This window comes from Pteropus medius, unplaced genomic scaffold (genome assembly GCF_902729225.1).
Source record: "Pteropus medius unplaced genomic scaffold, Ma_sr-lr_union100, whole genome shotgun sequence".
NCBI classification, from domain to species: domain Eukaryota; kingdom Metazoa; phylum Chordata; class Mammalia; order Chiroptera; family Pteropodidae; genus Pteropus; species Pteropus medius.
Window position 1 is genome coordinate 15,764,553 of NW_024351729.1, and position 15,908 is coordinate 15,780,460.

General features: G+C 34.3%; 1 protein-coding gene across 43 annotated transcripts in view; it reads left to right on the top strand.

Moving 5' to 3' along the window:
• The window catches only part of MAP2 (microtubule associated protein 2), a 247,564-nt gene that overhangs the window by 155,530 nt on the left and 76,126 nt on the right, over positions 1-15,908 (top strand). For 42 of the 43 annotated variants that reach the window (XM_039844656.1, XM_039844655.1, XM_039844622.1 and 39 more), the window contains one exon: positions 3,781-3,858. The gene's annotated coding sequence lies outside the window, so the exon portion shown is untranslated. Of the gene's footprint in view, positions 1-3,776; positions 3,859-15,908 lie in introns of all 43 variants that reach the window. The other variant, XM_039844618.1, reaches the window with a different exon arrangement.

The following is a 15,908-nucleotide window of genomic DNA, read 5'->3' on the forward strand; positions in this document are numbered from 1 at the left end:
TGCTCTCCTATTTAAAGACTGCTTGGATTGTGAATATTTTCCCAAGAGTGTTGAGAATTCAGTTCTCAGTCATTGAAATCTTGTTAACGTGGACAAGTGCAGTGAATTACATGAACTGTTCAAAATCTCATAAAGCAGATTGGTAGAGGAGGTGGAGAACAGTGTTTTTATTGTTTATTTGAGAACTAACTGAGTAGGCTAATGGTAGCCAGTGAGGTTAAGTTTAGCCTTCAGCTATTCAGGATTCCAGCAACTTCAAGCATCTCAGTGTTTAGTTTATCTGACAGATTTATCAAAACTTGAAAAATAACCAAATGATACTCAGGCTAGAATGTGTTTCAAGGGTTAATGAATAGTATATCCTGACTAGCAATCCAGGGAAGATTTTATCTCGATTCTGTTGCTTAATGGAACATGGGTTCTTAACATAGTTGAGAAACCCATACTTGGCAATATTTTCTTCACAAGATTCTAAAAGTAAGCATTGAACTCATCATTCTAACTTCAGTGCTCTAGGTGCCACATAACTTGCACACAAATATGCCAATAGACAAATGTATTATACGTAGCCTAAGTGCATTGCATGCACATCCCATTTATCTTAGGATAAAACTTATTTTGTTTATAGCTAAACAATTGTTTATCTTGGGTTCCTTATTAATCGATTTACTCAACTTCCTGATGCCAGCGCACCACCTCCTGTTCTCTGTCATGTGCGGGCTAGCCCTTCAATATAGCTGTTAGCTAATGGACTCTGCCAGGTGTTGTCAATCACAATTCTCAGCAATGGTAAGTGGCATCAGGAAACCTGATAGAAAAAAATGGAGTAGAGACAGAGGCAGAATTGCAGATGAATAAATTTCAGTTTGTTCAAGAGGCTGAATATCCTGAATAACATGTGCATCATATTTCTAATAAGTTCAAAGTTGCTATCAGAGAAATACCAATTATTAGAAGAGCCACAGAGTATTTATGCTTGAAATTATCTTTAACCAGAGTTGAAAACCTAAAAGCAACTCTCAGGAGCTATAAGAGTTGGTGTATGGCTGGAAGGCTTAGCTACCTTCTAACTCTGTCATGCTGGGAGGGACACTTGAACTCTTGGCCTCGATTGTCTCTTCTGTAAAGTGGAGATAATAATAGTCCTCTGTCTTGGAATGTGATAGGGAAGAATAAATAAATTGATAGATACAAAGTGCTTTGAACATTGTCTGGCACATAGTAAGTGCTGTATAAATGTTTGTTATATTGTTTTAGGGATGTTGCAGCCACACTATATAATGTATCAGATACTAAAACTGTGCCAAATAATACTCAACAAAACCTTTGTTAAAGTAATTAAATCCTTTTTTATGGAATAGAAATTATCACTTTTAACACATTGTGTTAATTTCAAATGACTATTCAATTTTATATGTCTTATAGAATAGGCCATAAGTTGCTTTTTAAAAATAAATCCCAGATGACATTTATTTCTTTCTCATAAAATGAAGTTTAGAAAAAAATAAGCCATTTTATAACAAAAGAAAAACACAAAAGTTAGGATGATGGATAAATAGGGCATGATTTTTATGACTAATAGGTACTGGGTATTTTCAATTTTCTAATAATCATTTCATTCTTTGGCTAATGATTTCTAAATTCTGTTGGGATGAAATTAACATTCAAGTGTTTAAGGCTGGAATTTTACTTTCATTCATATATAACTTGAGTTAATTTTGGAAAGACTAAAAGATGGGATACTATCTTTTAAATATTGTTTTAGTATCATTCAAATGATGAAATGTTTTTTGATAATAAGTGTCAGTAAATATTTCCTGTAAAGACCCAGATGGTAAATATTTGGGTCATATATAAATATAAAAAGAGCCATACAGTCTCCATCATAACTATCAACTCTGGCAGTGTAGCATGAATGCAGCCATAGACAATACAGAAATGGATAGATGTGTTTGTGTGCCAATAACACTATTTAGAAAAACAGGCAGCAGTGGGATGGATCTAGTCTGTGGCCCATTGTTTGTTGACCCCTATTTATAGAATTCCTTTTTTTCCTTATTTTTACTGGGGTAAATGATACAAGCACACATATATAATCTTACTTGCACACTTATACACATGGGTACTTGTGTACTAGAAAATCAAACAATGAAGTGCAAAAAATGCACATTAAGGTATTTAAGGAAAATAAGGAATTTTAAAGAGAATATAAAGCATGATATTTTATTCAGCATTCATTGATGAAATACCCGAAGACTCTTAATCAGAACAAGGCCAGAGCTGGTCTACCATTTTATCTTTGTTTAAAAATCAACCTACAAGGTTTAATATTTTTTAATCAAAACTACCCTTCAAATTCTTTAAATAATCTTATTGTGTATATTCATGTCACCTATACATATATGTGTCGTATATAAATATATATGTTATATATAAATATATAATGTCATATATAAATATATTTTAAATTTGAGAATGACTAAGTTGGATAAAGGGCGGGAGCGAAGGGGGGGGGGGTGGGAAACTGTGTTCAGAGGCCTGGGTGGTCAATTTTTTTTTCCTAAAATAACTATCAAATTATTTGAGGAAATAGAGAATTGTACTTTTTTCTTGCCTGCAGAATATTCTTTCTTTTTTTAAAAAAAGTTAAGCCTTTCTTGTTTTCTGCTGTGCATTGTGTGTAAATGCTCACAGATTAAACTTAAACTAATGCATATAAAAGCATAGGACCTGAGCCAGTCAGTGTTTGTTATTTTTGAATCAAATGCTTGTCTGCTCATATCCATATACACATTGTTCTTTGAAAGGTGCTTTTTGTCTTTCCAAGTTTACGTTTCTTACTGGGTCTTGAGAAAGAGTCAATAGCTATCACAGTTTGAGTCTTAGAGCTCCTTCTTGTAAAGCAACATCCTCCTTGAGAATATGATGGAGTCCACACCACCAGGGGTGAAATCAGACAGGCCCTGGTGAAAGCTAATGGAGATACATAGATTTAGACACCTGTTGTAAGACGGCAAGACTTCAAAATGGGCCTCAACTCTGCCCCTTGCATTTAAAGACAATTACTTATATGTTTCGCCCTTTGTAGTCTTCTCTGTAGATGAAGATGATTACACCTGAATGGCTTTGAGGTACAAAGCAAGCCTAGTGCCTTCTAGTAATTGTGTTTAATTCTATGTACCATATTAGTAAGAAGTATTCTGTATTGTTCTAGTGAGATTTCTAAGCAGAAGTCCTAATCCAGAATGACTTTTGTGATTCCGAATGTCAAAATAAGTTTAATACCTATAGGGAAAATTTAATTAATTGTTTAAAAAAAGTCCTCTTTCTCCTGTGCTGGGAAGAATCAATACAGGCTGGGCTAGAGGCCCAGTCCTTTAAGCTTGCTGGATATAATTAACGAGTTACCAGGGGGAATATATTCTCTTGGGAAAGAAACAAATTCCTCCAATTTATTAGCTGAAAACAATTTAAACAATTAAACATTTTGTTTTGTTTGAATGTAATACTGATGTAGCTTCTTCACTGGAATGAAGCTAAAAAGCAAGAAAAAGTACGCAATAATTAGTATTTTCACTCCTCTATTCCAAACACCTGAAAAAATGCCTAGCCAATTGTAAATACTCAATGTATGGCTATAAAGAACCACCAAGAAATTTATCTCATGATCTTATAGTTTTAGAGAAAGACACTAGTTGAGTTTGGTATGTATTTACATGATGTACTTAATGTACAAAGATTAAGTTATTAATTTTCTAAATTCTTTTTTTTTTTTTACAGAAAGAAGCCAGAACCTATTATTAATCCTTTGAGAACACAACATAACGGACTTTACCATTTTACTACTTCCTTAATTCGGTAAGCCCCTATCCTCTGTGCAATGAAAGAGATGCCCACAATTGTGAAAAATAACTGTTAACCATATTTTAAATTTTTATATTAAATAAATATTAATTCATTTTGATAAGGGAGAGATACACATGAATTCTACAGTTAATAGAGTTGGGATTGTTAAAATAGCACTTAATTTTGAAAGAGGATTGAACTAGGCCTGTCACCTCTGCTATAGCTAACAGTACCAATAGTATTTTCTCAACATTTATTGTATGCCAGACTTGGTCCTACATGAGTTACTATGCATAAATTAAACCATTTATTCCTTACAACAACCCTGTGAGTGGATACAGGGATCATCCCCATTTTACAGCATGAGACAGCGAGAGAGGAGGCAAGTAGATACAGGACTTCACCCAAGGTAGTATACCTGGGTCTGGAAGCAGCAGACTCTGCGAAAGACACCAGCCCCTGCTGTTACTGTGAGAGTAGTTTCATGTTATGATAGAAGTGTCTCACAATCAGAGTCACCTATATTTTGAATTGGTTCTATCTAAATTTATGGAGGAAAAAAATATGTAATGCATTTACTGAAAGAGCCATAGTAGGCAAACATTTACTGAATGTTTGCATTTGTTACTTTGTACTTGTTGCATGAGTAAATAAAGGAATGTATATACTCACCTCTGTTTCCAAGCAGAAAGAATATTTTTCTTTATTTTACATTTTTAAATTCAAAATTCCTACAATAAAACCAGAGTTTTATTCTTACAGAAAGAATACAAGTAAATGATTTTTTTTTTTTAGGAAATGAAGACTGCAATTTAATTTAATTTCTTTGTATTAGAAATATAGAATATACATTTTTAAGTTGGCCATAGCAATATATGCTTTACCGTTTTTATTCTTTATTATTTAATCAAGAAAAATTATAAAATTTTTTAAAAGAAATATAGAAAATTTATAATAAATACCTAAGTATCAACTGCATGGATTATTGCTAATATAAGCATTCAGCTTTGTTCAAATCTTTTTTGTAAATTTATTTTTTAATTATAGTTTACATGCAATATTATGTTTGTTTCAGGTATACAACATCTAGCGATTAGATATTTAAATGCCTTATGAAATGATCACCACATGTGGTGTTCATATCTTTTCTAAAGAAACCATCACAGAAAGAGCAAAATTTCACCCTGCTTTCTTTCTTTCCGTCCTAAAAGTTATCACAATCCTGAAGATGATCTAACCTTTCCTATGTGTGTTCTAATACTTTGACATGTGTATGAAACAGTGCGCCATTTAATTATTTACATTTTAAAAGTTTACATAAATGCTATCGTGCTGGAGATATTCTTTTGCAGCTTGCCTTCACTTAACATTATACTTAGAGCTCCATCTATATTGATACAAGAAGATCTGGTTGACTCATTCTGTCATAAACTTGACTCAGTTTAATGTTTCAGTCATGTAGTGCTTAGTTTTATTTAATATTACTTCTAAATAGCTTTCAGCATTTTGAAGATTTAATGCTAAAATAGTTTAAGCATGGCTAGCAAAGCATCTTTAGAACTCATGTATAAGAAATCCAAAGTTCTTTACATGTAATATCATGCCAATTCTGTTGGTTTCATTTTTTTCTCATTAGAAAAGCATTTATTTATTCACTGTAAGGATCTTGTTACCTAATGGGACTCATAATTCACTGCTTTTGCCATAACACAATAATTGAAATCTGTTTTATTTCCCCATAGATGAAATACTGACTATTCCCAAATGCAATGTAAATACTTCTTTGAAATTAAAAGATACTTAAAAGAAAACAGTCTTGTTCGCCCCATGTTAATTGTTTATCTTCCATTCAACAATCATAAGAGAACTTTTGAAAAAAAAATTTTTTTAAATGTTCTCTAACACAGTAAAAGAAATGTCAATATACAATAGTAAGATTTATAGACATAGAATTTTTCATAACTGTTTTATTTTCTGAAGAGAGTGAATTACTACTTGGGCAGAGTTGGGAGAGAAAGAAAAGATAAACTAAACTTTGCTGGGCAAAATGAGTAAATGAAGATTTTATGTGAACCTTACAGGTCAGTAGTGCACTGCAAATTTGCAAATGAGGAAATTCATGCCCAAATATGTCAGGTAATTTACTCAAAATCATATAGTGATTACAGAGCCTGGTCGAAACTCATTGCTCTCAAACTTCAAAGCTATACTGCCTACCAGGGAAAAAAATTGGGAAAACCTGACCTATTTGACACATTATTAGCTGTTTAATTCATTCCACCAGTGTTTATTTGGATCCTTTTATGTGAGTTGAGGGGGCCGATATTAGAAAAGCAAAGAAGACACAATATCTACCCAGAGCGAGAAAACAGGCTATTGGGAACAACAAAGATTGATTCAGTGATACCATAAATGTGACTATTTAATTAAGTATCTCTATTTTGCTTTGTTATCGTGACATTTTTACCAGGTAATTACCTTTACAATTATTTAATCATGCCATTGTATTAAACTGAATGGGATAATAGGAATGAAAATGGTTTGTAAATGCCAAAGTCTTTGCAATAATTTGCTAATATTACTAATTCTGTAAAATTTGTAAAATTTACAACTGAAAATTTTAAACCTAATTCATGTAATTCTGAATGCGAATGTTCATATTTCTCTCTAAAACTTGAGTCTTCATATAATACCAGCATCTCTTTGACATAAAGATTATAGAGTAGTAAACAGCCCTGACAATCCATTGCTTTCCAGGCCTTCACCACCTATTAGAGATATTATTTAACTTCCTTAAGCCTTGTAGCAGGTAATATAGTATCAACCTCATGCCTGTCCAGAATCTGATCATTTCTCATTATTTCTACTTGTATCATTGGAATCCACTCTCACCTTGACTACTGTAGTAGCCTCCTCAATCTTGCTCATTTATAGACTCTTGTTCACATAGTGTCATCTTTTATGACTCTTAACCAATTGATATGATTCTCTTGCAAAATCCACCAGTGGCTGGCCATAACAGTCAGAATAAAGCCCACAAGGCATTATATAAACCAGTCTCTTCTACCGCCTGACATCATCTCAGCATCTTCTCCTTCCACTGAGAGCAGAGACTGTGCAACTCCCTGAACCGTGTCTAGAGTACCTTGGTAGACCCTCACCTGTTCAAGGACTGAATATGTATGCAGGGGTTTCTATGGAATGATGTTCACCACACACTGTGTCCTTAACACACATCAGTGATGGTTGTTGAAGATTCCTTCAGTTTGTCTTAATAGAGTATGCTGCTTCTGGAATGCTAAAGAGCTTTCATGGATGTTTTTGACACATGGCACATTAGCATCATGACAAAACTTTATTCTACTGATGTATAATCTTGAATGTTAATTTATAGTTCCAAAAACACAGAAAAAATTATAGTCAAATTAGTGGGGCAGAAATGAGAAAACCATTTAAAAGAGCAGAAAATGTTAATTTTCTCATTCCATGAAATCTTTTATATAAATAATAATAAGATTTGCCACAACCAGGCATTGCTGAGATTTTGCTTTATCTTCACAATAGATTTATTTCTTTTCATCATTCATAAATAGGTAAAGTTTATCCCTTAAGACAATTTTCTATGAAATAGGCAATTTTTTTTGTTTTATTTTTACGACATTCCTTAGGAGCAGCACTTGATGAGTGTTTGCATTGTTGAGAACATTTGGCAAAAGAAAGACAAACAGTAGGACCACAATACCCCAACAGTTAAGGAAAGGAGAAAGAAAACCTGGTATTTTCACCACCCTCTCCAAAAACAAGTACATTGACTTGCGCTGATTACTGTCTCATCAGGATTCGCCCTGGCCCATGGCACTCTGTGTGAATAATTTTAAAGGCTGATTTAACATTCTAAAAATAAATTCTATTGGTAAATTAGGATATCAGATGGTCCCTTTATAAAAGCCTGTTCTAATCTGTACTATCAGCTGACAGTCATACCCAGACCCCAAACTGTTCTGGCTCTTAGTGAGCAAGAACCTATTCCAGGGATGAGTTCTGGAAGAGGGATGTCTCATGCTTAACTAGAGACAGAAAGAGGGAGAGTTGCCCACATACTCCGGCAGGAGTTAAAATAACAATAACAGTCCTCCTACTTAACAGGCTGAGTCAGAAGCACATTCTACTGATTTCTCCATGGCAGTTTCGAGCAGATTGTTTGGGCTACAATTCTGTAGGCAGAGGTAGGCACCACCTGCTTCTAAAGGCTGAAGTTCTTGTTAGGAGGGTGCTGTTATTAAGTCTTGCCTTTTAACATGTTAGCCAAATGGAAACAGGAAAAGACGAAAATTTGGTGCTGATGAGCACTACCTTTTTCTAATACTTAGAATGAAATGGTGGTCCAGGTATGGTTTCTGTGCATTTAGTTCTTTTACTCACCATGACTATAAGTCACTTAAAAAGGTAGGCTTACTGTGAGAGGTCTTAAGAGTCAAATCTTGCTGGATGTTTGCCTTCAGAAAATTTAGTAGACAAGTTGAAGTGACCTTCTCTTAGTGTGGGGACAGAGTCAATGCCAATAGAAATCTGCTTTTTGCTTAAATGGAAGAAGGGAAATTGTTTTATGGTCACTGAGGTACCTCATAATCTAAGGCCTGAGTACTCTTACTTCCTCAGCCCAGGCCTCCAATACACTTATGTGAATCTTCCAATGGCCTTTGATGAGTTTGCCTTCCTCTGACTCTTTTATAAGCTGACTTCCCTGCATGCTGGCATCACATGATTTTTCATGTATGTGAGATCATTTTTATTTGCTATTTAAAATGCTCCCATAATACAAAGGTCCAAACTCATTAAAGACCCTTCAAAACAGGGCTCCAAGCAGCCATTTCTAGACGGCCTCAAATCCCTCCCTTTTACTCAACTGCCTTTCCTTCAGCTTAACCACAGCAGGCTATTTGTTGCCTCCTCAACTTAATTATTTCTCTTTGTATGCCATGCTTTTCTCACGTTATTTTTGCCTTGTTATTTCTGCAACTCCTGCCTAAATAATCCATCTTCCCCTTGTCTGATTTACAAAAGCCAATGTCTGTTCAATTCAAATGTCATTTCTTCTCTGAAGCTTTCTTCCTCAGCCTCTCAAAATGGTATTAATTGTGCCTTTGAGGGAAGAGGGGCTTCCATAGCCTTTTAAGTATATCTGGACTACTGAAAAATCATCTCAGTGTGTAATTATTTCCATCTCTGTCTTTTTCCCCAGCTCTGTGAAGTTCTCAAAGGCAAAAGTTTTGTCTTCTCCCTATTCGTGCATGTTATTGCTTTTGAAACACAATATTTAATAAATTGTTAATAATTAATAATGATAATAAATAATGAGCACATATGATCAAAAGCATAAGTGGTAAATAAATGTGGAATTATGTAGGTAAAAAAGAAAGAACTATAGCCCTAGGTAGCAGATTTATAAAATAGGTTTTATGGTGGTGGCTGAGTTTTTGTTTGTTTGTTTGTTCGTTTTGGTCATTTCTTTTGTATGTGTCGTTGTTTGTTTTGGATAGAAAAAGAAAAGAGTATGTTAATAGGAAGTAAGGGAAGAAAGAAGCTGACACTGTGAGACCACAAGGGGATGTCAGAGAAGAACAAACTTTTCTCTACAGCTACATTCTTCTGGCTGGTTTAATAATCAAATAGACATGAGACAGATTAGCAAGATAAAATAACCAAATTTAATACATACATATGTATGGGAACCCACCATACATGAGAGAGTCAGAGACCCTACATACATGAAAGGTTCAGAGACAGAAAGGGGGATTGAGGTATGAGACATCTTGAGTTAGAGATGAAGTAATGTACCTTGAGGGTCAAAGGGTCATTGCAGGATGATAAGAACAGAAGTCTAGTAGGTAGAAGTTTGCCTTGCCCTTTCGATATGTCAAAAGAAGGTATCACTCATGTGCAAGGCACCTAATTCAAATTCTTCTAGGTAGTTAAAGGAAGAGGCTGAAGTTTCTCTTGAGCCTGTGCCTAAAGTTGCTTTCAGCTCAAAGTAATCTGTGTACCACTGAGGTACATCTTGGGGTGGCTCATTCAGAACCCCCACAGGGATATTTAAGGAAACATAGCTTTGGAGGAGGCAGGAAAAGATATGTTAAAGAACAAATAGATTAATATTAATAAAAATGAGGGATACCTATTCCTCTAAAGAAAGGTGAAGACATTGAGGGAAGATGAAGACAGACTGGGGAGACAGGAAGTAGACTTTGTGTAAAGACTTCTAGCTTCTATCTCAGGAAACATAGGCTTCCACTTTGTCAGTGGCAAACATCAGACTGTCCTAAGATTCTCTGACAGTGAGAATCTGTCTTGGGTACAAAGCAGGACCAACCTGAAGGCAGAGCCATCTTTGCTCCATCCATACCAGAGAAGAAAAGGGGCATGAAAAGGGTAATTTAAGATATACTTCGGGAAATGCTCTTTCCTCTTTTCTCTCTCACTTCTCCCACTCCAGCACCCACGGGCTGTTCTAAGTGCTGTCGGTGTGTAGTGCAGGCAGTTCATTGGGGATAGTTTCTTACATTTGGTTCATTTAACCCTATTTTTTCTATCGGTCTCATCCTTTTAAAAAATTTCATTATGCTTTTCTTCAAACCAAGCATATTAGTTAGGATTGGCTAATTGCTAAAACAAATAGATCCACAAATGTGTTGTAACTTTATTTCTTGCTCATCAAACAGTCCTGGGTGAGTGCTTGGTTGGGAGGCTATCTGTTCTCTTCATAGTCAACGCAGGATCCCGAATCCTTTCATTTGTGGCTTTACTTTGTCATTGTCTCCATCTAGCTGGGAGAAGGGCAAAGACCAAGGAGGAGCACATGAGAATTATAAATGAACTAAATCTAAAAGTGAAAATATTACCTCTGCTCACATTTCATTGGTCAGAGCAGAGTCATACGAGCACACCTAGCTGCAAAGGAGATTAGGAAGTGTACTCTTGCTATATGCTCAGGAAAAATAAGAAAGAAATTTTGATAAACTACTAGCAAGTTTAAACTGTTATACCAAGGCAAAATCTGTCTACAGAACTAATATATTTGAACATTTGAATCAAATAGTTCAAGCCCTGGCAGAATAGATACCAATCATATCGTAGAGATAAAACCGTGAATCATATTTCAGTATCACGTTAAAATGGTGAATGTATTCGATATACTAGTTTATTAAATTCTTACAGTAGTATACAATAAGGTATTTTTATAAACTCTCCTTATAGAAATAAGCCTTATATCCAAAAAGATAATGCTTAAAAGCATAGTACCTATTATTGCTCTTAGTTTTCTTCAATAACTTCTTGATAAATGAATCAATTGATTAATTAATAGATGTAGAAAGCTTGGTTAGGGAAAAAATGAATATTTGTACTTTGATGAATTTCTAAAATTCGTTATAAAAAAATGTATTGGGATGATCAAAACTCATTTTGAACTGAAGGATGTGCCCTTTTAAAGAAAAATAACCAGTAAAGGTAAAATATTGAGGAAAAACCCCACAGTTGGCACTTTTGCAAAGATTTTAAAAGAATTTTGATGTTTTGAAGCACTCACAAGTAATCATATATAGGCCTCACATCATAATATGTATTTGTTCCATCTGTATTATTTATTCAGATGGTGGTAAACGTTGCTATTTATGTGGAGGGTAGCAGTGCATCTGATTATTTTTATATGTATAGAATGTCGTGTTGTTGTTGAATAAAAGCCATTCTAACAGCTAAATATTCTACAAAATCAACTTATCTGCTAAATAATTCTGTCACAGAGTTTTAGCTCTCTGTGATTGCAGAATGCTTAGGTTTTTGTGAAAATACTGCATTGCAGTAAGGTATATGATCAATGGTTTTTCCTTGAAGGTTAAAAATCCTTTCTCGTTGAGTGTAGGTAGCAATTTAATTAAGTTCTCATAGCATCTGAGAGCATTTAAAATGAATAAACCTCAGTAAAACTGGCCTCATCTGAAAGTATATAAGAAAAGGCCGTTTAATGCATCAGCCTGTGTTAAGAATAAGAGGTGATGAGCGAAAATCTAACATGGCTGAACCCGGAGACTGATTCCTCTCAGCGTCTCTGTCAGCTCTTTCTTCCTGAGAAATACAATGACTTACTTGAACCTGCTAATTTCTTGCGATTAATTTTTTAAAATCTTTTTCTCACCAACTCCCTGTACTTTTTTGTAATGAATTTCAGGGACTCCAGTCATACCATGTGCTCAGTAATTACTACAGAAGGCAGTTTGATTCTGAGACAGTTGTAGTCTCTGTAAGAGAAATTTAGAATTCACGAAAGCAAATACTTTAGTGAGGGGGTGCCAAAGCTTGAGTCATTTAAAACCATTGTGAACAGAACTCTAAGAAAGATCCCGTAGTAATCAACCTTGAATAAGGAGCAAAGGGCCAAAACAATCAAAAAGGCCTTTTTCTAAGACAGACTGCTGTGGTGCTAGAAAGTTTTTGCTACTGGGAGGCAATATGTAAGCTTTTTTGTGGCTCGTGTATTCTTGTTTGGCATATGTTCACAACTAGAGTGAGTCTTGTTTTGGGAACCTAGGAATTCTAAAGGAAACTTTTAAAATCAAGAGAAATTGGAAAATATAGTAATATAAGATAATATAATATTATATACATGCACAGTCATCTATAATATACCTATACACACATATATCTATGGATCACTTAAAGATATACTGCAAAAGTGTTATTTGAATGGAATATGAGGACAGGGAAATTCTTCAGTGAAGCTCTGTAGGGAAATAACATACTGGCATATAATTTATAATAATTTTCTTATGGGAGAGCTGAGTAACTGTATTACAGAGTTTAAAATATTTGTACATAGAAAATACATAGAAAACCCTTCTAACATATTTTTCACAATAGTTTAAATCATGACAAGTCTATCCTGCAACTCTTCTTTCTGAATCTATTAACTTCTAATCCTCTTTTCACCCCTTGATCAGAGCTGCTATCATCTCTCAGATGACAGTGGCAGTAACCTCCTGTCTGAACTCTGTTTCCAGTCTGTGCTCTATTTTCCACACAACAACCAGCTGGTGTTTTAAACAGTTATTACCACCCTGCTCAAAATCCTGCAAGGACTTCTCATCATACATTTTTTCCAGCTTTATTGAGATATAATTCAAATGTAACATTGTGTATGTATAAGGTATACAGTATGTATATTTGACACGCATATATTGCAATATAATCACCACTATAACATTAGCTAACAACTTTATCACGCCTCATAATTAACATTTCTTTCTTGTGAGAATATTTAAGATCTACTCTGTTACCAACTTACAAATATATATTACAGTATTAATTCTGATCACCAATCTGTGCATTGGATACCCAGAACTTACTGGTCTTACAATTGAAAGTTTGTACCCTTGACCAGCAGCATCTCCCCATTCTTCCCCTTACCATATACTTAGAAATAAATACAAACTCTTGACAGGTTCTCCAGGACCTGGCTCTGCTTAGTTCTCATAGCATTCTTCCTGTATCTTACTCCAAGTCATCCTCAAATATACCAAGCTCATTCCCACCCCAGCACCTCTATACTTAAAGCACACATCTTCCTGGAACATCCTTACTCAGTTCTTTGCATAGCTAGCACCCTCCGTATCCTTTGAGTCTCTCCTCTGAGCTCACCTCCTTGGAGATGCTTCCCTGAACACCCTATTGAAAATAATGCCTTTCTCTTGTCTTATTATCTTCTCATTTTAAATGTTATATTAAATTAAATTTAATAATTTAACATTAAATATAAAATTAATATTCTCATATTAAATATTTAATTCCATAAATATTTAATTATGAAGCAATAGTCAATTGCATTACAGAACCATTTATAATTAAATACTAAATATTTAATTAGGGGTTTGATTACTGTATGATTACCTCATTAAAACACAACTTTTTTGAGTATAGGAATTTTGTATGACCTGTGTCACGTCAAGAGACCTCCCTTTGTCTCAAAATAAATATATCTTTTCCCCATCTCCATTCCCATTACAACTACCTTAATCCAAATGATTATATGCTTTCTCGTTGACTATCTCATGATTGGCCATGTATCTACTTTTTCTGTTTCTGATCATAATCTTTTACAGTTCTTTCTTTGGCTCATCTTGACATTCATCTGCTTAAAGTTTCTCAGTGGTCTGTCATTAATAATGATAAAATTTATACTACACGGCCTGACAAACAAGATACGTCATCATCGGGACACTTGACTCCCTGCAGCATTTTCCACTACTGTTTCCAGCATTCCGAAACATCTTTGATGTTTCCAGTTTTCTTACACCCCCACGTCTTCGCGTTGCTGTTTCTTTGTATATAGAATTATGCCCTTGTCCACGGTGAGTGCCCTTCAAGATTGAAAGCAAGCTTTGCCATTCTGAAGACTCCCATGAATTTTCTGATTTCTTAGGAACTTCCATAGAATCTCTTTATACTTCTGCTAAAGCATTTATAATATTGTCACCTACCTGAATGTGGACATGTTGGTTTCTTTCAGCTTCTTAAGACCAAAAGCTGAGTCTTGCCACTATTTGCATATCCTCTGCATCTAGAATCATGCCTATGACATAATAGGTGTTCACTAAATATTGTTAAATTTCACCATCAGAAGGGGAAATCTTCTAACCTCATATTTCTCTCTTCTGATCGTGCTTAAGTCACTTGCCTCATTTTTTATTTTCTTTCAGTTAAGTATGACTAGGATAGTCCCAATCTTACTTATAAATTATTCCTGAAGAGATTTTTATTCTTTCCTAAGAAATTTTGGTTTTCTTTAAATATAAGGTCTGTGATACCTCAAAGGAAATGTAGCTATGCATCATATTTTCATTGTCCAGAGTTTATCAAGAAAGTACTTATGCTCAACTGACATGTCTGTTTCCCTTTGCCTCTATGATTAAAATGCCATACACTAAATATAGTTTTAATTTTAATATTTCTTTCTAATGTAGTTTTAAAGATAAAACAGAAAAATGTAAGAAAGATGAAATTAAAACTTGTTGCTTAGAAATTCTCAACCAAAATGCCCTCTGGAAATAAAGAGCTCATGTGAAGATAAATGGCAGTTGTTTATGGTCATTTTTTTGGAGAAAAGCAGTTATCGAGAGCATTCTGTCACTGAGTTTCTTGATCCCATCATCAGTTCACATTTTTTTTACATAGCTTGACTCTCAGCTTTCTAAACTAAAATTGGAGAATTTCTTCTCCTTGATTTACCTTCTAGTTTAGCTAGAATCAAATAAAAAATCAAAGAAACAAATATATTTTTTAAAATATCTCCTCAAAATATTTTACTTTCCTAGAAATGTTTTATTTGAACATTAATTTAACATTTTTTACTTTTTTAATCATTTTTTTCTTTGCTCTTGGCCAGGTCTTTTGCCTCACTTGCCTGTGATGGGTCTATTTTTATATCAAAATATTTTTACCTATGAGCTCACCATATAATATTGCCACACCTGTGCCTATACTTACATTAAGACTTTTACATATAAGATTGGAATATTTGTCTTTGTAGAAAAATTAATCACTGTGGATATTTGTTTACCCGAATATCTTTTCCAGCTCAATTTTTTACCATCTCAAAAACATAGACTAATTGTATATATTTCATGCCTAGAGGATTTTAAAATTTTATGCCACACCATATCACTCCAGAAGTTTAGCAGAATACAAGTAGCAAGCCATAAAAATTGACCTGATTTCTAGAATACACTCCAGGGTACACAAAGATATGTCTGCTCAAAGAGATAAGTCAAACAGCGTACGAAGACTGACCCAATTGGATCAGACCTGAGTTATAACGGAATTCTAAATGATAAGAATTCTGCTTGCTTTCTTTTTGGCCCAACTCAACTGAAAGAATGAACAAGACTACTTTCAATTTAAGTCAGAATTCCTCTGAGTCACAATTACAGCCAGCAGTAGCACAGCACAATATAGCACACGGCCTACCGTAAATCTAAAAAAAAGTAAAAACATTGATCCTTTTATGTGACTCA